The sequence below is a fragment of the Anopheles nili genome, chromosome 3 (assembly GCF_943737925.1).
Source record: "Anopheles nili chromosome 3, idAnoNiliSN_F5_01, whole genome shotgun sequence".
In the NCBI taxonomy this organism is placed as follows: domain Eukaryota; kingdom Metazoa; phylum Arthropoda; class Insecta; order Diptera; family Culicidae; genus Anopheles; species Anopheles nili.
In genome coordinates, this window is record NC_071292.1 from 58,990,810 (window position 1) to 59,007,154 (window position 16,345).

Consider the following 16,345-nt stretch of genomic DNA (forward strand, 5'->3'; position numbering starts at 1 on the left):
CATCGGTGACGCAGTGGACAAACTCGCTGATCCATCTTGCGGGTTGGTCGATCGAGCTGAAAGTAGCTTTTACCTGCCACCTGGTTGGTGACGATGCTCTCTTTCTGGCGCAAGATTCACGAGGCACCCTGGGTCCCAGCTTAACCCCACAAAGGGGTTGAGGGTTAGGGCCGTCGGTTGCGTCAATCTGTTTCTTCCGAATGAGTGCCCTCGGGCGATGAGAAGAGGGCGTAGGGTTGTTTTTGCCTCCTTCCCAAAAAAAAACAATCGCTCCGTTTGGGGCGGGTTTTGATTGAACCGTTAATGGGCTGCCACCGATCGCAGGCTATCGATGGCTTGCCCAGGGAAGTGGGACCACATAAATGGATCTTTCTCTCTTTTCATACTTTCCTTCGGATCATGCTTCTCCGATGAGAGTGTGTGTTTTGTTTTCGGAAGGGGCCCTCTAAATCGCATGTCACTGCGACAAACGCCGGGGCCACACGCCGCCACCGGTGCCATTCGATCGCGTTTGGGCAGTCCCTTTCGCTTTTAATTGGGATTGGAAATGAGCGAAAGTGGTCGGCGAAAGGACTGCACGGAATGTGGTGCCAAAGCCGGCAGGCAGGTGGGTGAGTTTTGGGCATGATTTGGCGGTTGAAACTGGGAGCAGCTTGGTGATTGCATGCGGGCACCTGTTTTTGGGCAACGGGAAAGGACCAATTCGGGCGAAAGACAGTCGAAAATTGATAGCCTGTTGCTGGGAAAGGTATAAATGTTCGTCTCTCAATCGTGTAACACGACATAACTCATAATAATAATAAGTAGGGTACATTTCCATTTGAAGGCAACCAGGGACAGTGAAAGAAAGGGAAACGATGGAACGAAATGTGGGGATTTTTTTTTGCACACGTTATGACACTTTGCCAACGGGCAGCGTAGATGCGATTACGATAGGCTGGCCGTGGAGATAGAGAAAAAGCAAACGCAGTCAACCGTGTAATTGGCAGGCATATCTTGATATGTTGATTGATTGGATGGGGAACGGGGTATCATGCGAGCAGGAATATGTGATAAATATAGTATGGAAACGTTAGTGTAAGAGATATTTTTGATTTCTTAAAGTAAGTCTCGAGCATTTTGAATCAAACCACGCATTAAGGCAGGTTTAGTATACTCTTACTCTCACATTAATGTACTCTTTCGATCAGTAGTTCAAAGTTCAACGTCAACGCGAACAGAATTAATCTGAACGAAAGCAAAAAAAATCATCCATCAAATCTGTTCCGATGAGAAACTTGTGGCTTTGGAACATTAAGCAATCGAGTGCTTAAATATCATCCCCCACCGGAACTCCATCAAGCGTTCAGCGGAAGTCACGATTTGACCAGAAGCTCATAAATCTTCCTCGCCCCGTCACGTCCCATCAAACAGTCCACGGAACGGGATGCGCCCGTTCGCAGCATAAATCGATAGATGCACCGAAACCCCGGCACATTCGCTGGCGGTTTCATCGACGATGGTGTCGTGCACTTTGCATACCAATAGGCGCAAAACGATGACGGCGTTGGTGAACGTCGAGCTTCGGGTGTTCGTTTTTGAACGGTGGAGCAAACTTTAAGCGACGGGTTTTCCTCACACGATGGAAAGGCCGCATTTTGGGTTCTCCTTTCCCCAACAAAAAAAACAAGTAGAAACCAAGCATGCTCCAATCTCGACCACCGCCCGATTGCAATAGAAGCGGAATGAATATTTGCCACCTACCTTAACTTTTCCCGGCGCCGCTGGTAGTCATTTTGTTCGGCGGTCAGCTTCTCCAGAATCAGCCTATACTGGCGCAGTTTATCACTGAACTTGGACAGTTCGATTAGCATTTTTTCGCCGTAAATGCGACGCGATGTCGGCCGGAATGAATTTAAGCACGTTTGGGCACGTTGTTAACCGCAAAAAATGTCACTGCACTGCGTCGATTCGTGTGGGGCACTTTTCGTTGGCTTTTTGCACAGGGAAGTCATCTTTTTTCGGTGTCGTTCGGTCGTTGGCTGCTGTTGAGGGCATTTAAAGGCGTTATTTAGCATACGTTTGCTGTTCCATTTATCTTCGTTCCAGCCGTAGTTATTCAAAGCTCCAACTTCCTGGAGCAGAGGGCCGCGCGCAACAAGCTGGAGCTTTTTATTTTAAACAATATCACATAAACCTACTGCGAGGACCACAATCGAGCACGTTCGCCTTAGTATTCTTGGCCCTTTTTGGCACGCGTAAAGCTCTTCCCTAAACCACAATCACACAGCACATTGTTTCACGCGGGATTATCAATGTCACGAACGGTGCACAACAGCAATTGTTCTACTAAAGCCGCCTGTTGACACCGTTGGCCGAAGAAGCCGCTTTCGAGTTGCTGGTAGCAAAGGAACCGTTGATCAGCTGGCGTTCCAAATTGAAAGCGTGGGTAAAGAAACCAGACACACACGCACACACGCACATACACCTAACACTACGCAACATTCCTCCACGCATAGCGCACCGAACACCGTGTGGCCGTGTAATGAGAGCGCGAGGCCGGCTATGGAATTTAACGGCCCTTCGAAACGGGGAGTTCGACGAACGACTCCTCCGATGCGTCCACCTTAACCGACCGGTTGACATTAACTACCCCTATACGAGCCACTTCAGTCTGTGGCCAATGAGCCCGACTGATTTAACGATTTCACTAATGCCACTTCCAACCCACGGGAGGCACTGGTGGCGATTCTTCGCCCTTATTCTGCCAGCACCCGCGAAACGGCTTTGGCGAATGCACTTTCAGGGACGGACCAGAGCCCAGACCTGGGCGATTAGCAATTTTCTCACGTTTTCGTCACGAGCATGAAAAATGGGAGCTGCTAAATCGCCACCACCCTCCCTCGGGTTGGGCGGGTGAGTTTGGAAAGAAAGAGAAACCCACCCACCACCACCCACAAACGCAACAGCAGCCCGGGGGCGGTTGCGGAAAAAAATAAACGTAACATCACCGGGACGGAAAAACGGAGCTCAATAAAAGAAATCGCACAACAACAACAACAGCAACAACAAAAACGATCAAGATGATCTTATTTCGCGCAAGCTCCGGCACACGATCGTGCGAGGAATAAAGAGAGACAGAAAGATCGAGAAAAAGAGAGACAGAGAGAGAGAGAGACCGCCGACTCCACCTAAATGCAATAATGAGCCGTGGTAAGATCTTGCCGCTACATTCACTCGCCACGACGCGGACAAATTGCGCTCAAGGAAAGGCGGCGTGGCCTTACGAAAGGAGAAGGGTGGGAGGTGGCTTTTTCCGACCAGAGGCCGACCGAATTTCCATTTCGCGCCGTGTCGGGGGTCGCAACCTTCGCCGGATCATGAAACCGGCCAGACGTCGGTCTCGCGGTGTGAGACCTCTTCTGGCAGGTGACCGCTAACTGGCTGAAGGGGAAAAAAAAGTGGAGCACACAATGCGAGACCGGATGCCGGAGTTCCTTCCTTTTGTCATTCTTCCGTCCTTGTCTCACGAGCCGCGATCGTATCGTACTAAGCGCACTCACTCATCAGCAATCTCACTCATCACAACGCAGCATCTTTCGGAACTCTACGGTGACCCGTTCCCAACCAACGGAAAACGCACTCTAAAACGCACCAACGGCGGTCACGACACTTAACAAAAGCAGCTTGTGGCCCTTCGGGAGGGAAATGCACACGTACGATCACCGCGAGTAAACAAACAACAGGAACACTACGCCCGCACACGAGATAAATGCAGACCGGCCACGACACGTCCCGGACAGTTCCGGTTATCTTTGACAGCTGTCTGCACGTCGTCGTCGTCGTCGTTTATCTTCGCTACGTTCGGCACTTGGCACGACCGATCGCTCACACTGCGCCCATACACCGGCAGCTTATCATTTCCACCGTATCCAGCACCAAAAGCATCTCTCTTTCACACACAAGCTCGCTCTCACTCCCGCACCCCACGGTGAAGGTCATTCTAGCGATCACTATCGAAATCGATCCAACCTACGCTTCCGCTAATTGAACGATAATGCTGCGATCTTCCAGCGTGACGCAAGATAACGTGAGAACTGCCTCCATTCGAGGTTTCCGTCCCAGCAGCACTCCACACGCACACTAACGTTACGTTCGCATCCGTTTGACACGCTCTCTCCGGCACAGCAAAAATGGTTGCTTTTTCGCGTCGTTTTTAACCAAAAACGATCATATTTCACGCGTGTCCTGTGACTCGCTTCTGTTTGTTTACCCTTTTTTTTCACACTTTCACGCTCGAATTGCGCACGACACTTCTGCGCGTCCTGCGCGTTTACGTTTCACACTGAATCCCACCACCAGACGCAACGACCCCACGACTACTCACGTCCACACCGGCGTACGGTCGGGCAGCTTCTGACCTCCGAAATGCGGCCGTTTCGGTGTTGTTTTCCCTCACCTTTCGTACCCGTGGCGGGGGGGTTTTTTGAGTGTTTTTTTTTCTTCTTCTCAGACCTCGGTGCTGCTAATGAAGAAGCGGCAGACAACGAGCAAGATGGTGGCCACCCTTTTTTGTGTACTTTTTTTTGATTATTTTGCAAGGTCCCCCAAAAATGCTTGCGTGTTTTTGGAGGGGAGGTTGAGATGGAAGTGTGAAGCCAACGAACAGGGAATGTTCCGCAGGAAAGATAAGAAACCGACAGTTTAAAGCGACGAACCGAACCTCACCGCTGCTCGTAGGGGAATGTGAATGCAAACAAGACAAATGTACCGTTTGTCGAAGCCACGAGTCCCAGGCACTGCTTGGGTCCTCTCTTTCCCGCTGGCCGGGAACGGGTGGGTCGGGAATGTAACTACAATCATGCGCCATTAGTACATTCCCGGCCAATTAGCCGTGAGGCGCCGCGTGTGCGATTTGTAGGGAACACCTTCTAGTGTGGGTCGGAAGGCGCATTGTTTCACATGGTCACGGCCACGGTGCAAAACATGGCGTTGATCGTGTACTTGTTTAGCTACTGTTGCTGCTACCAGCCCTAGAGTCTCTCTCTCTCTTTCTTTATCTCTCTCTCTCTATCTTTCACTAACCGGAGCCTACACGCTGTGCAAATAAGATGAGGCTTCGTTCATCTTGCGCTAGCTCGCACGCACGTATGAGTGTGTTGATGAGTTAGATCCGCGTGTTATTAGACCGACCCGAGTGCCCCCCCTCCACCTGGCCAGTTCACACCCCTGTGTCGACACACAAAACGCAACGGAACGAAATTAGCCAACGCGGGAGGCATCACGTGAAAGTGAATCATAAGCCCCCTCTTGAAGAGGCGCATTAATGCGAGTTACATCAGCCTCCTTTCGGTGGTTACGCGTGCCCTTCGATAAGGCGGTCAATAAGGCTTGCCAAATGAGCTTTGACGATAGTTTACCCTAAAAAAAAACGATGCAATTTAACTCATTGCAACATATCACCGGCTGCTTAGCTGGAGATCTAAGACCCGTGGGACGATCTGAACCAAACGATGACTTCATTTCGGGCGTCTCCATTGAGCAATAAACATTTTTTGATCCAATACTCCATCATTGGGGAGGATGATTAAGATTTTCTCGGTTTGATTCTTCCCTTCCCCTGCCTTTTAAAGGGGTCATCTCGGCGCGGTCTCGGCCCACCTCCCTTCTTGGTTTCTCGCACTTTACGCCGCGCAAACATCCACAACCAATTAGGGGCTCGGCAAACGGTGGATGGCCGAGCGAAAGCGAAGCAAAAAAAAACACACACACAGACCTTGGGCCCCCCCAGAAAAGCCGCCGCGGAAAATGAAATGAATCCCAACATCGTAAACTATTAAGTTTTACAACGGCACATTAAAGAGGGGTGGAAAATTAAATAAAAAAGAGGGTACATCATCATTATCGTCAGCCTCGCGCCACCCGCCGGTCGAAAAGACCGCACTAGGGATTGGCCACCTGCGGTTGATAGTGCGGTTTCTTTGCGCTCTCGCGCGCAGGATCACCGAGCGTCGATCGTAAGAATTCGCCCCGCTAGTGGACGGGGGTGGCTTGACGTGAGAAAATAAATTGCCCCCCGGGTGTGTGGTGGCCAGGGTGAGAGAATTACAATGGGGACTGGAACGAAGGTGGTAAAGGTGTAGAAATGGACGCAAATGGACGGCAGGGGCGCGTAGTTATAGATCCTGATAAGGGCACACGATAGCATTTCCCTCGCGACCCGCTGTGAGCGTTAGTGAGGAAAACCGGGGAGATGATGCTTTTTTTTTTGTGCCATGCCTTTGCAAAGTTCCCTTCCGTCCAACGGATCGCATGCTCGTTTTATCTCGAACCACAAATCAATCTCTCGCAACCGTGATTATTGTGAGACCCAACGTGATGACCGGTCGGTTGACCGTGTATGGCGTCGCTCCGGAGTTCGCTAAAGTGTGGCCTGCGCCAGCTAACTAGCCGGTCCGAGCTCCAATTCCGGGGTCTGATGATGCGCACCAACTCCACAGTCATCATGCCTTTTCCACAAACCGGCTGATCATATGCTGTCAAAGCGCAGTGGGTAGTTACGGCACTACGATTGGGGTCCGGTGAAGGTGCAGCTGATGCCCCGTTGCGGATTAGTGGGGCAGTAACTATGGGCGAGCTAATTGCCCGGCTCGGTCCCCGCAAGCCGTTGGCGAGCTTTTCCTTTTATCTCTCCGGTAGCGGGGCCTTTTCTTTGCGTTTTTACACTTTCCTCATCACTTTCCTGCGCGGTCGCGGTTTCTTTGTATTACAGTGTCACTTTCCGGGTGAGGGGGCGATAGCACACACGCTTACGCAAAGGCTTCACGCAGCTGCAACCAACCGAACGCGAGGGCCGTCACATTTCACGTAAGCCTCCGATGGGGTCTCGTTTTTTTTCCTCGTGGATTTTCTAACCACGGTGACGTATGGGTCAATCTAATTGCTTCGTTTACTTTCTACGTGGCGCGTAAATCAACGCGGCAATTGGAATATATTACCTGCTAAATTATGCTCCCGGTAATGTGACGCCGGCAAAAATGTTTCAAATGGCGCAATGAAACACGTGCTGTCAAAAAGATGTATCAAATGATTTTCCATAATTCACCAAAAATGGCTCCAAGCAGGCGTTTAATCGTCAACTCCGTCTATCGCATTGTTTACGCGTCCGGTTGAGAAGGCCGTTCGTCATCGTTGGTCGCTCGCGTGCCTCAACCCAACGTGGACGCGTTTCCATGGTGACGGCGTGAAAACCTTTGCTCAGTGAGGTCGGGTTCACGTCTCACCGCGTTTGTCTCACTACCAGCTACGCTCGTGCGCGCTTGAATGCTGGCGTCACGTGGGACGAATGTTTTTTTTTCTTGTATTTCTGTTCGTGTGTCGAAGCTTGCCGCTTCGTTGCTTATCGCTTGCAGCCGGTGATGGGCGCCGGCCCTGCGCTCCTGGTAGCGATGTTGGACGAGAGAAAATACGCTATATACGCTGTACAAGCGTTGATTAGTGGCGGGGAAACCACACGTCCGCTCTGGCTCGTTGCGAGTGCGAGGGTGCAAAAGCTTTCGATTAAGAGCGCCCGTTTGAGAGCGACGAGTGGGTGGAAAAATAAACTCGCAAATTCAAAAGAAGCAACCACGCTTTTTACGATACCAACACACGTACGCTGGCCGAGATGAATATCCAGCGGAATGCACAGCCAACAAGCGCACCCACCCTAAGAAAGCTACTTTACGTTAAGAGGGTGGCGGGATTTCCGCGCGCAAAACTTCTCGTCCAAAAATAGAAAAAGCTCCCTATTGGGAAATGCTTTTGCTTCTTGGGGAAAGGTTATCAGATGCTCTGTCATGTTGCAGTGAAAAATGAGCAAATCAGAGTGTAAGGGGAAATGGAAATAAGAGCAAAATACAATCATGTTTATTTTACGCCGTCGTGCAGTTTGTTATTCGTTCATGCAAATTTTTCAAGACACGTTTGAGTAAGAAAAGAAAAGAAATAAAAACGCCTCCTAAAGGTACAGCACTTGCCACTGGCCTTGGAGCACGCATTTCTGATCGAATTACGTTTGTGAAGAGAGTGCTTACTTCGAGTGTCATTGTCAAAATCACAGCTTACGAGTCTGATCCGATCGGCGGGTACCACGGGGTACAAATATATACTACCATATAGAGTGAAATGCTTCCAATAAGCTGCCAAAACAGACCGGATGAATGAGGGCGATGACGAGATTTATGGACGCTCGTAAACCGAGGATGCTCAACAGCTTTTCCGAACGCGCGTACGGGGCATGGTACATCATGTCGTGTCTCCTTTCGGTCGTGAATCGATCCCTCGAAGGCTGCTGGTGCGCGATTTGTTCATTTCTTTCCCGGCGTAACAACATAATGGAGCTTCGTAATGGGCAGATGCTGGTGCCATTCATACTCGCGCCTCGAATTCAGCGAAGTGTTTTCGCACCATGCGTGAAGCTAAAGCACCATGTGTTGGGGAATGGTGATAAAATAACTTCTTTTGGGGTTTTTGTTGCCGATAGGAACAGTATGGGTAGGTTTATGACGACCCTCGTTGTAATTGGCTTGCGTTTTCGTTGCGTGGTAATAAACTTCTCTTATAATAATGAGCTTTTTAAATCAGCTAAATTGATACACGTTTGAACGCTTTTATGCGCGATGTCTATCGCTGACTTCAAAGGTTAGCGTTAAAAAGAAAACGGAAGGACGAGGAAAATGGAATTGTGTGTAGTATCAATGAGGCGTAGCAAAACGTCAGTAAGAAACAAATACAATCATTTCATGGGCTCAGCTCACGCAAAACTTTGCCAGTAAAAGGAAAGATCCCGCTTTCAATAGCCAATTCATTATCGTCCTCAAAGCTCACGCGCAGACAATTCGGGAGTTTTCGGTTTCCGTGACGTAAACAACCCCACTTTTTAAACAACTACAAACACCACCCAGCGGGATAACGGTGTCCTTGAGAATAAACATAAATTACCGTCGTCCTTGGCCAGACATCCCTTTTCCTTCCAACGGCAAACAAAACCCTCCACCAACCCGTCAGCTCTGTCGCTCCCGTGAACGGATTGAAAGCCCTCCCCGGGGGACGACTTCGTTCGCCGTTCGATTGGTGTGGGAAAATTTTTACCAGCCCTTCGGTGGCAACGGCCAGGCAAACAGGAGCATAATGGGTCGTGCTACGACCACGGCACACCACGACACGTAACCGACGAACGCACCCCGTGAGCCCGGGGTGTATTTTTATTCGCTTATTTTTAGCCCAAAAACCCGGCAGCAAGAGGAACCGCCGGTCGGCTAATAGCACCGACGAACAACATAAGCATAAATTTCGCTCCCAGCTTCCGTCGAGCGCATGCAGCAGAAAGCATCGTGCTGAGCAGGAACGTACCAGAGCACGGGGGACGGGTAAATCAAAGGGAAATCTCGATCCCTGTCGGATGCTGCAAGACACGAGGTTTCCTTGCGAGCCGATGCCGATGCGAGTGCGAACGAGAAAGACAGAGGAAACGGAGCGAGTACTTATGCTATCCACGAATAAACACGTGACGGTGGAAGCGGTTCGATTAAACGATGCTGACGATGACTCAGGCACGATCAACAATTTTCCTCTTGCGGACGCGCGAGAGAACGAGCGAGAGCGTGAGATAAAAAGGGAGCAATTGCTAGCTGCGCATGGTCCACAACGGCGATAGCTCGTCCTCGTGAGGGAAGAGAAAATGACATCCCAAATGGTACGCCAGACGCGTCCATGTGGTCGTTGTTGGCACGATGTTTAGTTTTGCAGTGTGATTAGTGTTTCAGTTTTAGCGACTACTAGGTTTAACGCAGCTTCCCTAAAATGCAGCAACCCGTCGTGAGATGTCATGCGGTTGCATACTTTTAGGGGCAAAAGTGCATTCTCGCGAAACAACCGCTTCCCGCCTAGCAAAACGCAACGACAAACCCCCGTGCAGCTGGTTCACTCGAGCTGGTGAGTTGATGCCGGGCGAACAAAGCTACAGCTCGCCTCTGTGAGAAACCCCATCCCTGGAGGCTGTGAGATTGCGACCGTACGCACCCGAAGTGGAAAGCTTTTACTCCACTCGGTGAGCCGTTCGTGACCGTGACACTGATATACCTCACGCTAGCGCCTAACCCGTAGTGAGTTGAGTATGAGCATGGTTTGGCTGGCCAGAAAGCAGCAGTTGAAGTGCGTGAGATAGCCCGAGAGCAAGCGGATCAAATAGTTCACCTCGTTTTGAGCCAACTCGGCACACCGTATCGTTCGTGATAAGAACGAATCGCGCAACAGACGAAGCCAGCATTCGACTGCACGCCTTCGTCCGGCTCGGTACACCAGCAGCAGCAGCAGCAGCAGCAGCGCCAGCACCAGCACCAGCAACCTCAGCAGCTTATTTCTCGCGGTCAAGTGCAATTCACCCGACGGTCAGGAAAATCCCCACGTGCGGGTCATCAACCGGTTCGCGATTCGGTTCCCACGAGTGTGTGGTGACAAACACTCACCTCCGGACTGTCAACCGATGCGCACGTGCATTTACTTGCATATCGGCGTTTTCGAACGGCCTTTGGCCGCACCTGTCCCCATCGTTGTCTAGCTATCTTTCGGTCTCTCTACCTGCTGGCAGCAGACTCGTAAACCTCTGTTCAGTTGTCGTCGTTAATAGACACCCACATTCCACAACGCTTTGGGCTTTCGACGACAACAGGCCGGTCCGGTTGTTTGTCTCCACAATCGCTTTGCCGACCGTTAACGGTTGTGTTAGAAAGTGAAACTAACCTTTTTCAACGCTCAAAGTGACAGTTAGTGAAGTGCCACGGAAACACCACGATCGGTTGCAGGAGGGACTGTCTGATTAAACCGTTTTCGCCTAGCTTAGTGTTTCAAGAGTGATCTGTGATACATTCAGCACCACCAACGAATAGAAAGACACAGAGAAGGAGTACGTGCATTTTACCAGCTGTTTTATCGCCCTTCGGGAGTGTGATTGTGTGTGGATCTTTTTTTTTCTTCGTGCTCCTCCTTCGAGTCCTTCGCGATCGTGTCTCGATCATGCCCATGGATTCTCGTAGATCGGCTGCATACATAAATCTTCCACCGGGCGTTGTTTGTGTGATCAACTGAACCACACCAAACGACTATTGTGCTCATCGGCTAACGTAACCCCATCGAGTCAGACCGTCGCCAGCCAACCACCGACTAGACACTTAGCTGATAAGCGTAATATCGGCATCGAATGATTCCGCAATTCACTCAGTTGTTCCGTGCCACTGACGTTCCCTCGTTCAAAGCTCGTTGCGGCCTCCAACCACGCGGTTCATACTGATTAGGTCGCGATTATTGCCACCATTTGAGAGTGCGGTGGCCCTTTCGACTCCGACGGCGAGTGCGAACGTGCGGAAGTGAGCAGTTGTTTTTGTTAACCCGCGCTTCCCAAGAGCCCCTGCCGGGCGTTACGCGGTAACGGCACGCGTAAGTGTTGCAAACAAATAAACAAACAAACAGAAAACCCCACGTACTGCGAACCGGTTCAGCTGCGTGAGTTGCCGGAGATTCCCGGTTGGAAAGTCACCCGAGGCGAGCTGAAACGGTGCTGATCGTCTGCCAGCTGGTTGGCCCCTTCGAGAGACATTTGGAGGCTGCAAACGCGATCAAGGTGAGTTTGGCAAAACGACGTTAGTGAGAAGGCCGTCTGCTATGCCTTTTCAGGGCTGTTGAGAGCGAGCGGGTGTGTGTTAGTAAGACGATACGGGTAGTCTTCCAAGCATGCCGTTTTAGTGCAAAAGACCCGTCTAATCGTGTAGTCGTTAGTACTGCAAAATCGCTATTACTTAGGTCCGGTCTTTGTTTTTGAAGCGTGCTAGATTCGCGACACGCACACTAAGCACATGATAATGACAGCAGGTGTGGCAGGTGTCGAAAAGCACGGAAGGTCGTTACAGGTTACTGCCAAGTAGAAAAGCTCATACACGAGCACCACTGAATAAATAATCAGCTCGATGATAATGGGCAATTTGAGGCTTATACTTTATGAGTTTGGAAAAAATTAAAGTTGAAATTTTGAAGTTAAAACACATTTTTATTCCGCCTCTTGCGTTGCGGATAAAATCTGCGAGAATAAAAATCCATAACCGCCCCGGTGGCAAGCTGGCACGCGGAACAGATTCAACGATAAACGGACAAATGAAACGACTTCTAACAAACCGACCGGATACGGTCAAATTGTGGCGCGTAATGCAATCACAGCTGGGACCGATTTAGATCGCTAATCTGGCCGCTGGTTCGGTCATACCGTTTGCGACAACCGCACACACTTTTGGTGACCGTGGCCAGTGCAAGTGAAGCCCATCGTATCCTGAGCATGAATCATTTCCAGTGTGACACCACAAACCAACCGTATAAACAACGGTTTTAATAAGTAATGGGCTTGTTGGGGTGCCGCCCGGTGCTGTTTGCCGGACGTATTAGAAGCGATTTTCTAATTAAAGGAGAGGCTGTTTGCGATGCCAAATGTGCGGGCGAGCATACTGAAATCTGATGCATTATATCGATTTTGGTAAAGCGGAACTGTGCCTTCAAATGGGTGTTGCTAATTAATAAGCGAGTAAACTCATGACTGGTAGTTGTAGAAATTGAAATCAGCTTGAAGCAAGGTGGAAGTTAACCTTGCATAATTAAAAAAAAATGTTTTCTCGCAGCAATAGCACTTGAAATGATTACACGCAAGATGAGCACGAGCTATTTTAGATAAGTCCCAGTGATCTATCTCCTGGGTAGTTTCAAAAGCAAGGCCTGTGTCAGTGCATCAGTACGAGATTGGATATCATTTCCTCGACTTGATGAATCCATAGCGTTACATAACAACCCTGGGTTAGCTACAAATTGATCACATAGATACAAAATAAGCTAGATAAAAAAAAACAAGAATCGCTCACACACCCTCAACGAAGGCAAATGAATCCCCGGTTGGGGTTGTCGTAGCGTCGTGTTCTTGAATCAACGATCGATCTTCTAACGGCTCTCCCTCGCAAACCTATACGTGATGTACGTGACAATGTGGCCTTCGTATCGGTTCCTGCCACGTGCATCGGTTGGAAATCGATTTGCGTGGTTTAAAAATAAATCCCAAACCTCAATCGAGCGCACATTTTTATTCGTGATTTTCTCTGCGGCTCCTCGGATTTGATTGCTGTTTTCTTACAATATATATACGGCCGCTCGTGCGATTGAAAAATTGCATTCATTACGACACGCTTGTGCACAAATTTCACCATTTATGGGGAAAATTGATTCCTCCGCCTCCCGGGCTGCTAAATCGACGTCGTGTTTCGAATTCATTGCACGCGACATTGTTGCACTCGCCCAATACGCCCCTTCGTAAAAGTCGTTGTGAATGCATCGAGAATGCATCGGAAATGCATCTATTACCGTTCGTAAATCATAAAATACTCTGTCTGTAAGCAACGCGACTGATATCGGCGCACGAGAGGGCTTGTGCCTTGGGCATTTTGCGATTCGACGTTTGCCTGTTGTCATTCGTCGTGGAAAATTAAGCATCGAAGCCACGCGCTTAGAACCGGTAATACCGGAAATGATTGGAGCTTGTTCGGTGCTCGCCTGTGCAATCAACCAATTGAGCTTTATTTACTCTCGGTGCACAATTTCCACCGGATTAGGGGTCAGAGTGGGATTAGTCGAGCGCACGAACGTACTTTGTAACTGCTTCCCAAAGAGCTATTACTTCAAATCGTTCTCCAGGAGGAACCAGGGATGGTTCTCAGTACAAAGCGAGCAGCATTATTTATTGTAAGTGTGCGGAATGAGAAGCACATACACACACACCGCATCCCGATGGTGATGCTTTCCTCGGTCGAATCTGTGGCTTTCCCGGAACACTCTCACGTACGATGACCGATCCGTATATTCTCACACACGGCTTAGGGCTCCCCCGGAGACAAACAAACAGACCACGAGCAATTGGTTTCAATTCTCTGGATTACGAAACGGTTCCAGATAATCGCACCACTGTAATCAGACCAGTTTATGGTGTGCTCTACCCGATTCCGTCTCCGATACCGTCTGTCGCCGCATCGCCTGACTTTTTGACTGGACTCTCCCCAGTGCAGGAATGGCAAGGTCTAGGTGGAATTTTGCAGCTTTACTTTTGTTTGCTTTTGTCTCGTCTCCATACACGCACGCATCCCACCCGTAAGGCCCAACGGCACTAGGGAGACAATTTTCCGCCGGGCTTTAATGCCGTTTTACTGCCGAATGCTCGACGAACTTTAAATCATCCAATAAAGGTACAGTTTTATCACCCCACGCTTAATTTACGATTACGGAAATTTGGCACATTTATCTCGCATAACTTTCGGGCGCGTCGGGGCGTTTTCATTTCGCATACTTTCGTGCCGGCGTCTCCTCATTACGCTTTCGCAATGGACCGTTGCAACTGCCAGCCCGGCGTGTGATCCGTTGCCGTGGAAATGGGCGGAAAAGAGATTACTCACGCGACAGACGACAATTTAAAACGGCGACAACCGAGAGGGATAAATGTTTACGAAGTTGTTTGCGGGCGTGTTTCGGGGCGGAAAGTTTTGTGCGAAGAATGTTCGTCTGGTCTCTTTATTGGTGGCTGGCTCGCCGAACCGGGCGATTCATGTGATTTTCAATCCCTATTAGAAAACCTTTGTGGTAAAAAGCGCCCCTAAAAACACACGAACAACCTGAAAAGGCTCTTCGCGGTGGAATGACAGTTTTCGATAAAAGCAACCAAGTTTTCTGAACGCACCATCGCAGCATGCGTCACGCCTTGTTTGTAGGACATCCGCACGACCCGGTTCTCATCGCTTACCGCCACTGAAAACGGTAATAAATTACAAATTGTAAATTGTGTCCCTACGCCGCGTTGACATCCTTCAGCGATCCCCATTAATATTCCGCCTCTATTTGCACACGGTGCGAGATCGGCAGGTGATCCGGGCGAAATTGGCTGACACGGGACAGTTTGACAATAAATATATATACATTTTCCACGTGTTCGTTTTCCTTACGTCAACAGACCTCGTTGTGGGTGGTTGAGAAGCCGTCCGTGTGGGCGTTCCGAGGGTTTTCTTTGATTCAAATTTTGGAAACAATAAACCAAACAGACGCGGACGCGCTTTGAAGGATGGGTCGCGACAGCCGACAGCTTCGAAGCACCGGTCTCGGGGTTAGCGCAGGCGCCAAGGAACGTAAAATGTAAGCCACCATCGCTTGGGTGGGCTGTGAAGGGTGGGTGAAAAATATATAGCCCCCTTACCGATGGCGCACCAAAACCGGATAGCGGGAGTATTAATTCTCGCTCCATTTCCGCTGCACGGAATGCCTCGCGGGCGCCCGTGGTGTTGGCATTTTTATGACAAGGCTCTTCTCGCTCTCTCTCTCTCACATACACTGCCTCCTTTTTGTGGAAAACTGTCAGCCTCAGAGCTGTCTTCGGATGGATCCCAACCGGAAGGGACATCAACCGAACGGCCGACCGAACGTTTGACAAGCGGGGGCCAGCGTAAGGTGACGCTTCGTTATAATAAACTTCCCATTTTTGGTAGCTTTCCGTGACAGGACGTGGCCTCTCGCTGTCTGGTTGGAGGTTTTACCGAGCAAAAAAGCTAATTTCGCTTACTTCGCGAGCCGCAATCGCGCGCGTAGGGGTTGTCGGGAAGGAAGTTTTAATTTGACATAACCATAATCTCCACCAATCAAGCGTACGCTAATTTCGCTGCGGGAGCCACTTTAAAAAAAAGATTATGGACTTGATTCAAACGCGGCCGTGATAGCAACGCAAGCGAAACGTGTCGCGCATTATTTTTAATTTCTTTGACACAGCTTTTCGAGAGGGGCATTGTTTTCAAACTCATTAACGGCTGTAATTTATTTGTACTCACCATTCAAACGTAGAGTGTTGAGAGAACAAATAATGAAAGTGACTTTAAATATCACTCAATCTTATCAGATCAGATGAGAGTTCTATCTGTGCGTGAATGCAATTCACACAAAGTATTCTTCAATACGCAATGCATTCAATTTAAACATCAAATTTCGATGGCCAACATACTTATACCAAGTAAGCCCACTTATGGCAAGGCGAACGATGGCTAAAGCAATTAAAATGGGCACGATCAAAGAACGAATGCTCGTTAATTTGTAACATGATGGCCATCGGTACGGCAAGGAAGCAAATAATGCAGTCAAATTGAAGCATTGCACCAATTCGGAATTAATGTAATACACTTTCGCGTGTTTCCACACCGAATTCCGCCCACAAGAGCCATCGAGGCCTTTTGGGTCCGCTCGGCATGATGTCCTGTTCCGCAGACGTATC